Here is a 9,202-nt window from a genome sequence, read left to right on the forward strand (position 1 = left end):
GCCTTCTAGTGAGTTGCTCCAGTTTGTGAGGGGTGTGTGTCCAAACTTTCGTCAAACATGCCAATTTTTTTTACCACATCATCTTGGTGGAATGACATTACGTCAACTAAGGTTTCATGTGTTTCTGATATATTTTTAATTTTTTGGAATTTAAATGCCATGGCACTCCATGCATACATATGCATGTGTCCATGTCGTGAGACAAATATGTTTGAAAATTCCTTCTAATTTACTGCACATGGAATTAACTCGTGCACAAGTACACAAATATGAATTTTTTTCAAAACGTTATGGTTGGCCGTTGCATGTAGATGTAGTTCAAATTTGAATTGCGGTCATTAAATGGCTAGAAAATAACTTAAATGTCTTCAAAAGGTCAAATGGCCCCTGAAATTTTCCAAATTTTCACATGACAGTTGTATTAGTGCACGTTACACGTAGAAAAAATTTGAAGGCTGTAAGAGGAAGCTATCTCCCGTTCGTCAGCAAATATGCATTGTTCCCTCTCGGAACCACGAGCCTTCTAGTGAGTTGCTCAGGTTTGTGAGAGGTGTGTCTCCAAACTTTCGTCACACATGCCAAATTTTTTACCACATCATCTTGGTGGCATGACATTACATCAACCAAGGTTTCATGTGTTTCTGATATTTTTTTAATTTTTTGGAATTTAAATGCCATGGCACTCCATGCTTAATTGTGTCATAGCCGTTAGACCAATATGTTTGAAAAATCCTTCCAATTTACTGCACATGGAATTAAATCACACACAAGTACACAAAATATGACTTTTTAAACCATTATGGTTAGTTGTTGCATGTACATGTAGTTCAAATTTCAATTACGGTCATTAAATGGCTAGAAAATCACTTAAATGTCTTAAAAGTTCAAATGACCCCTAAAATTTTCCAAAATTTGACATGACAGTTGTATTAGTACTACAAAATTTCTCGTTCATTTAAAACACCATCCGTTGCCACTTTACTCCAAATTCGTCTTTCACAGCTGATAAAAAATATCTACAACATCACACACAGTTATTTTCTAGGAACCGTTTGCGATGAAAACATGTGGGTCTATTTAAGTCTCCCTCCTTAAGCTTCGCCGGCTCGTCTGATCCAGTGCTGGCAACCCCCGAATCCACGAATCCCGATCCCCATTCCCGCACCCCCTTCTTGCAAAGATGACGCCATGGAAACGCTTCATGAAGGCCCGAGTGATGGCCGCGTCCCCCCCGAGCGCCGCCGCCTGTGCCGAGAGCGTGGCCGCCTATGCCGAGAGTGTTGCCGCATCCGCATTGAGCGCGGCCTCTTCCGCCGATAGGGCGTCTGCGGCAGCTGCTGCTGCGATGGCGGCTGCAAATGCCAAGAACGCTCGAGCTGCCGTCCGTGCCGCCGATGTCGCCCTGGCCCGGGTCGAGGCCATCCACGCCAAGATCGAGGATGCACACGCCAAGATATTCCAGGTCACCTCGGACTCCAGCATGCAACCCACGTCCGAAAAGGCGGCGGTGGCCATGGAGCACCTGCTTCCTCATGAGGTCGCCGAGCGGGAGCTGGAGATGCAGGAGGTGGCGGAGATCAAGGAGCACCGGGAGGAGGAGTTGCGTGTGGCCGAGGTCGAGGTAGAGAAGAGTCTGTCCGTCGAGGAATCAGAGTACCAACGCGAGCTCTGGCGCAGGCACTACTACGAGTACTACAACTTTGAGGGCGGCGCCGAGGACGAGGACGCGGTCAACTTCAGCAGGTGGGACGCGGAGTCCACCAACGGCGGCATGTCGCCAGGACAAGTCATCGATGTCTCGTCTCACACTGGCGATGCATAGGCCGGCGCGGCGGCGGATTTTTTAAAATTATGCGCACTTAGGCTTTGTTTTTAATGTTGGTCTTTTGTTAGAGCAATGTTTAGGTCAACTGGCTCTGTTTAATTACCAAGTGTGGTCTGTCTGCTGTACGCTCTTTTGTGTGCCCAAATTAGCCAGCAACGTTAAATTATGCAATGACATACCCGGGGAAATTTCCACCAAAATTTGAATTATCAAACTCATCCCATGCGCGTAAAGCAGAAGAATCGCTTGCGATGCACACAATCGTTCAAAGTGAATTGTCCGGCGACACCGGGCACAAAGTTTCCCTCCACATTTCCAAAATTTTGGCCTACCGCCAAAATATCTACCCCCGCCCCATCCTTCCTTCACCACCCGGGTATGCCTCTCTTCTCTCTCTCGGGTTATGACTTGGAATGAAGGATTTTTACTCGGCGGTCGATTTGGGTCATTTCTTCCTCTTGTAGCTCCCTAGGACCATCAGTGGCAACGAATGGAGCGGGGTGGCTGAAGATCTATTTGCTCGTTGTCACCATCAATCTCCATGCGTGAAGCTAGTTGCGTTTGAATCTATGGATAGTGGGAGGAAGTTTCTGGCATGTGCAGAGAAGGTTAGACCGTCTTTCATTGTTACAAATCATTTGTTAGATGTGATTCAGACACTGTCACAGTCCCAACCCATTCATACCACACCTTCAACCAAACGCATCCTAAGACAGTGTCACAGTTTGTACCTAGTATCTAAAATTGTTGCCATCTCATCATCGGTGCCATTAGAAAATTATTTGGCACCGCTTTAGCAGTTTGTGCAGCCAACTTTGGTCCACACATCTGAGCAGCCAAGCAGTAAAATACTACTCCCTCCGTCCCATAATATAAGAGCGTTTTTGACACTAGTGTAGTGTCAAAAACACTCTTATATTATGGGACGGAGGGAGTAAATCTTTATGGCACGAAGGAACTGGGCATTGGAGCAACTAGGTGCTCCGGAGTCCAGGTCCCTGATTTTTTCTGCTACATCGGCTCACCAGTGCAGGGCACCGGTGCGAGATGTAGCAACAGTTTTCTTTACACCAGTTTTGGCATACATAGTGGACGACCTTAGTGCTATTAGTTCTATGTTACTAAATTTGTGCATGTACACACCTGTTAGTATCAATTTGCTGTCATCCAAACACTGTCGCTATGCTATTGCAGTTATATTTACCTTCCTCATAAAATGATCAATTGGTTATTTATTGTACATGAGTAAGAACTTGTAGCGTTGTTGTAGTTAATTATAGCTTCTGATGTTCCAGAATTTGGTTGTTGTCTCAGTAGCAATTAATTCATTTGCACGTTGATCTTTTTGAGAAGATATGTCATAATTAACATGTTTCTTCAGTTTTTCAAAATAAGCATTGGTGATTTTCTATGTTGTTATAAACCCATTCCCCGTACAATTGTTACTGATCTAGTTTTAAATATTATAGGATGAACGGAAGTGTTCTTACTTGGAGTGGGTTGATCAAGAGTGGCCACAGTCTTTAAAGATGTGCCAAGCGAAGCTCTGGAGGATGTATGAGGAAGAGAACAGAGAAAGTGTTGTCAACGCTGAAGAATATTTGAAGATGCGGGATAAAAAGAGGAAGGTGGAGAATGAGCTCAGATTTTTTAAATCAGACTTTGCTAAGATGGTGTTGGCGAAGGAGGAGGCACTTTCCCAGTTGTCCAGTGCAAAATAGGTTCTTACTGAACTGAAAGCAGAGTCTATTGATGATCTCGATTAGGGAAATGAATATATTGTTTTTTATGAAGTTGAACTAGCTCTATGTTGTACTGTGTTGTTTTCATGTAGCTATCGTACTGTGATGTTATAATATATTTATGTGCCTGATATGAAATTGGCAAATAGCTATTCGATATGAAATGTGAATTTGTGTAATACTGGATTATTAATTGTAAACTAATAAACCGGCTAAATGTGTCATGGAACTTTGCAAACGGTTCTAGCAGTAAAAGCGCTTGTGATGGATAGCCCAATGCCTCACAGTTTTCTTTATCAAATCGTGTGTGATGTAGTTGATAAAAGAAAACAGTTAACCAAGGCAGAGCGTGTGTGAGAGTTACACCTTTCACACATGATCCTACACATAAAACTTTGTGGGATGTACATACGAACGGAAACGTTTTCCCTGGATTGACTGTGTGGGATGTACATAAGAACAGAAATGTTTTCCCTGGATTGACTGTGTGGGATGTACATAAGAACGGAAACGTATTCCTTGGATTGACTGTGTGTGATATACATACCTACGGAAATGTTTTTCTGGGATTCGCCGTGTGGGATGTACATACCTAGGGAAATGATTGGGTTTTGATTCCTCGCCCGATCGCACATGAGCTCATTTAGTGTCCTAGGAGGGCCTATCCCCGATGATTTCTGGGTCGTGTGGGAAGGACCCCCCCCCTATCGCCCACTGTCGGTGTCAAAACCGGCCGATCTCGGGTAGAGGGTCCTGAACTGTGCGTCTGAGGGTCGAAGGTAACAGGAGACAAAGGTGACACGATGTTTACCCAGGTTCGGGCCCTCTTAATGGAGGTAAAACCCTAGTTCCTGCTTGATTGACTTTGATGAGTATAGGGGTTACAAGAGTTGATCTACCTAGAGATCGTAATGGCTAAACCCTAGTTGTCTAGCCTATATGAATTCTGATAGCCTCTACAGACTAAACCCTCCGGCTTATATAGACGCCGGAGGGGCCTAGGGTTGTATAGAGTCGGTTTACAGAAGAAGGAAACTATACATTCGGACGCCAATCTTGCCATCCACGCAAAGGAGAGTCCCATCCGGACACGGGGGAATGCCTTCTATTTTTTATCTTCATGGCCCATCAGTCCGATCCATAACACACAAGCCGGATACTCGAGGACCCCTTAATCCAGGACTCCCTCAGTAGACCCGGAGGAAGAAGAAAAGGGCGGACTCCGTAGACCCGGAGGTGGAGGCGTCCAAGAGGGGGGAGATATCCCTCACGGACGGCTCGGATTCAGATGCCGAAGCCATCCCCGAGCGGCATCCCAGGGTGAAGCCCGCGGCCGCATCATAAGTATCCAAGGATGCTTTACATATATCCGGTCTTTTATGATTGTAGTTTAACATATTATATTGTATGTTTCAGTCCGGCCCGCGACCTCCCCCAACAATCATCGTGTTAGGGAAACTCTCAGGCACCGGAGATGGTAGAGAGCGAGACGCCTCCACGAGCCTCTCCGCCAACCGCCGCGGATGACACCGAGGTGTTGTCCCAAAGGACCTCTCCGGGCCACGGAGAGGTGCGGGAGGCTGCCAAGACAGCGCCAGAGGGTAATGCCTCGGCTGCCGAGAACATGGGGGGTGCAACCCCCATGGAAACTGATGACGGGGGCCCTGACCAGTCTGCCCCCAGCTGAACACCATTCCAGAGACCCATGTGGCTCCGGAATCAAGCGATCAAGCCCCTTCAAAGGAGGGGGAGCGCCAACTCCGGCGGCGACCTCCACTAATCCGGAGGTGCCGAACACTCTGGTGGAGGCACTACGACGTGCTTCCATCATGGAGGAGCACCGCACCCTGATGGGTGTGGTGATTGAGAAGGTTCAGTCTGCCAAGAGCGGGCTGAATGAAGCCTTCACCAGCCTGCTAACAGGCTTCGAGGTATGCGATGTAACATTCTTAGCCGCTTTTCATATGAAAAATATGCCTGTGTATAGATAGTAGCCCTTAGGACTCTGTTCGTGAAAAACGGCCGAACAGAGGATCAAGTAATAATCGCAGGAGGTAACGTACTTGTCTTTTGGTAAACAGGCTTCCCTGTTAGCGGCGACCGCGCGCCCAGGCTGCTGAAGTTTCCGAACTCAAGCACAAGCTGAAGCTGGCCGATGATGATATCGACCGTATTAACAAGCAGTTCGATGAGGCACAAGGTATGTTTGAAAAATTATTTACACACCTGAAGTGATATGCAAATGCGGAGTTTAAGCTCATGCGCTAACATGAATATGATTGCAGGTAGCGCGACCAAGGCCGAGACCCTCAAGAGCGCCCTCGCGCAAGCCAAAGAGCAGGCGAGGGCGAGTAAAGCGGCCGCTGACAAAGCGGCTGCTGACTTAAAGGCCGAGCAGGTCGCCCGCCGCCGGCAAGTGTGAGGCCTTGGAGGAGAAGAATAAGGCCCAAGCAGTCGATCTCTCTAAGGCTCTCCAGGAGGCCAAGGAGGCGCGGACTGAGTCCCGGGCGGCTCGTGGGGAGATCCGGCAGGCTGAACAGATAGCGGCTGGTAAGCCCTTTCTTTTGTAGAGTAAATTTGGCAGTAAGAAATATGCCTTGCTCACTCGACTATGGAGTTCTCCAGACGCCTTTGCAGATCTTCCGAAGAGCGTTGCCAATGCCGCACAATTTTTCCGGGCCCAGGAGGGGAACACGACGGAGAAGCTCTTCTGGTCACAGTACCTAGCGCCGGAGCGTCCAGCAATGCTGAACAACCAGATGATGTAGCTGGCGGAGCTGCATAGGATATCCGGCTTGGCCATGAAGGACATCATAGTCCAGCTGTGGCTAGCCAAACCCATTCCAAGCAGCTACTTCAGCCTAGTGAAGTGGCTCGCCGACGCCCTGCCCTGATTCGAAGTTGTAAAGCGCTCGGCGTGCATAGAGGGTGTGCAGATGGCCTTTGCCCGTGTCAAGATGCACTGGGCGAAGATGAAGGCCACTGTCATGGCAACCCAGGGCCCACCCGAAGGCAAGGACCACCGCAAGCCAGAGCGATATTTCGACGTTATCCTGGAGGGTGCCCGGATAGTAGAGGGCTAGTGCTCAAAGGATATTATGTTCGAGTAAATGTATCTAGGTTGTCCAGACCTTATTTTGTGGACCAAGGCTTTGTAATATATTTATGCCTTTATCTGAAATTACTTTCCTCCTGTGCGGCCGTTTTTTAATTCTGAAAGTTTATCAGTCGTCGGCTTCAGCCCCCACGTAGATGCTATGGGGGTGTTCGGAATAGCGCACGATCACACTTGACCCAACGTCTTGGTCCGTAAAGGAGGTGTCTGCGCAGCGAACCAGGCAATCAGACTATGTGGCTTTATCACTTTCACTTAGCCATAGGAGTTTGACAATGGGGCCAGGGACTAGCCCCTGGTGCGTGTGCGGCTATCCGAACTTGGATGCCTTAGGCGCGTGACTGGATTAAGGCCAGTCCTTCGTATAATACGGAAGAAATTGCAAGAGATTTATAGTAAGTCGCCGAATCGCTAACGAGCTCTCGCCATATCATGACAGTCAGTTTTCGGCTTTCTCTACTGAGGTGTTTGACCGGACGAACCAGAAACACAATCGCAGTAGTTCTCCCTTTACTACCCTAGCCAAACGAGCGGAATGTAAGGTAGTAACCATAGGAGCCGGGCAACCCAACTATTGACCAAAGACATGATTCGTAGCTGATGCATATAATGCAATGTTCGGGACGCCGAAGTGTACTCTAAAAGTGTGCAAACTTTTTGAAAATATATGTGGCCGAATAGAGCCCCTGGCATTGAAGTTGTACCAGAATGTATATGTGGCAAACTTATCACAAAAGAGGAATGCAGATTATGAAACAAATCAAGACCGAACGAAGTTTGGTAGAAAACTGTTGTCATTATAATCTGTTTGATACGTCAGGACGTGCTATTACAGATAATGCCAAGGCTATTTTACATGCCAGAATTTGTACACAAGGGAAAGTTGTATACGGGGCCTAAAAAAATGGTCTTGAAGATCTCATTGATGCCCTGCCGCACGTCTGCGCCGCTTTCGACTTTGCGGAAAAGATCCTTTGAGAGGAGCGGTCCACGGTTGTTTATACGAAAACGGGCCTGGAAAGAGTCCTTGCACGACCGGGGAATAGCTAGGTTTTAATACACCTGTGGTATGGAAAAATAAGATCAAAGAAGAAAGGTTAAGGTCAAATAGGGTTGAGCCGCACTATAGACCTTGTCCGTATTGTGCCTCCGTCGTTGCCTAGGGTATTTTGAGTGCGTAGTTACGCACGCGCAGTACATATGTCGCGAATGTGTGTGGCGATCGACGGAGGCAAGACTGCTAGTCTAGCTCTGGATTCACCGAGCTATCATTATGCAAAGTAGACCGAACGCGTTTAACAGTGTCCGGGGGCTTGATGGCCGATGAGGTGTTCGGCCTAATGAGGCCGCTCTGAACTTCAGCTGCAAGGGCCGAGGTATGCTACTCAGTGCGGAGGGAGCGCTCCATGTTTCCACTGACTGTGATAACGCCGCGGGGTCCAGGCATTTTGAGCTTTAGGTAAGCACAGTGCAGGACCGCATTGAAGAGAGCGAAGGCGGTTTGTCCGAGCAGTGCGTGATAATCGCTATGGAAGGGGACGATGTCGAAGATCAAGTCTTCACTTCGGAAGTTATCCGGTGAACCAAAGACTACTTCCAATGTTATTGAGCCCGTGCAATGGGCCTCAACGCCGGGTATCACTCCTTTAAAGGTGGTGTTAGTAGGTTTGATTCTTGATGGGTCAATACCCATTTTGTGGACCGTGTCTTGATAAATCAAGTTAAGACTGCTGCCGCCGTCCATGAGGACTTGGGTGAGATGGAATCCGTCGATGATTGGATCAAGGACCAAGGCTGCCGAACCTCCATGACGGATACTGGTCAGGTGATCCTTATGCTCGAAGGTGATCGGACAAGCCGACCAGGGGTTGAATTTTGGGGCGGCCGGCTCCACGACGTAGACGTCCCTTAGTGCACGCTTGCGCTCCTCTTGGGGATATGAGTGACGTATATCATATTCACTATTTTTACCTCAGGGGGAAATTTCTTCTGCCCCCCTGTGTTCGGTGGGCAGGGCTCATCATCGTCCTTGCTTGGCGGCCCTTTCCCCTTGTGTTCTGTATTTAACTTACCAGCCTATTTGAAGACTCAACAATTTTTGTTGGAGTGGTTTGCAGGCTTATCGGGGGTACCCTGAATCTGGCAAGGCCGATCAAGTATTTTGTCTAACTTGGATGGGCCGTCCCTGTTTCCTTTGAATGGTTTCTTCCGCTGACTGTGTTTGGAGCCACTGAATCCGGCGTCGACCGCTGTGTCTTCGGTATCTTCATTGTTGCTTCGACGCTTGTGTTTGATGCGTCATGGCCTGCCATTGCCATCTCTAGCTTCGGAGGTGCCAGGGTCGCTGGTACTGTTGCTTCTACGAGCCAACCAACTGTTTTCTCCCGCGCAAAAGCGGGTCATGAGTGCGGTAAGGGCTGCCATAGACTTCGGCTTTTCTTGGCCGAGGTGTCGAGCGAGCCATTCGTCACGGATGCTATGTTTAAAGGCCGCGAGGGCTTCGGCATCCGGACAATCGAC

The sequence above is a fragment of the Triticum aestivum genome, chromosome 6D (assembly GCF_018294505.1).
Source record: "Triticum aestivum cultivar Chinese Spring chromosome 6D, IWGSC CS RefSeq v2.1, whole genome shotgun sequence".
In the NCBI taxonomy this organism is placed as follows: domain Eukaryota; kingdom Viridiplantae; phylum Streptophyta; class Magnoliopsida; order Poales; family Poaceae; genus Triticum; species Triticum aestivum.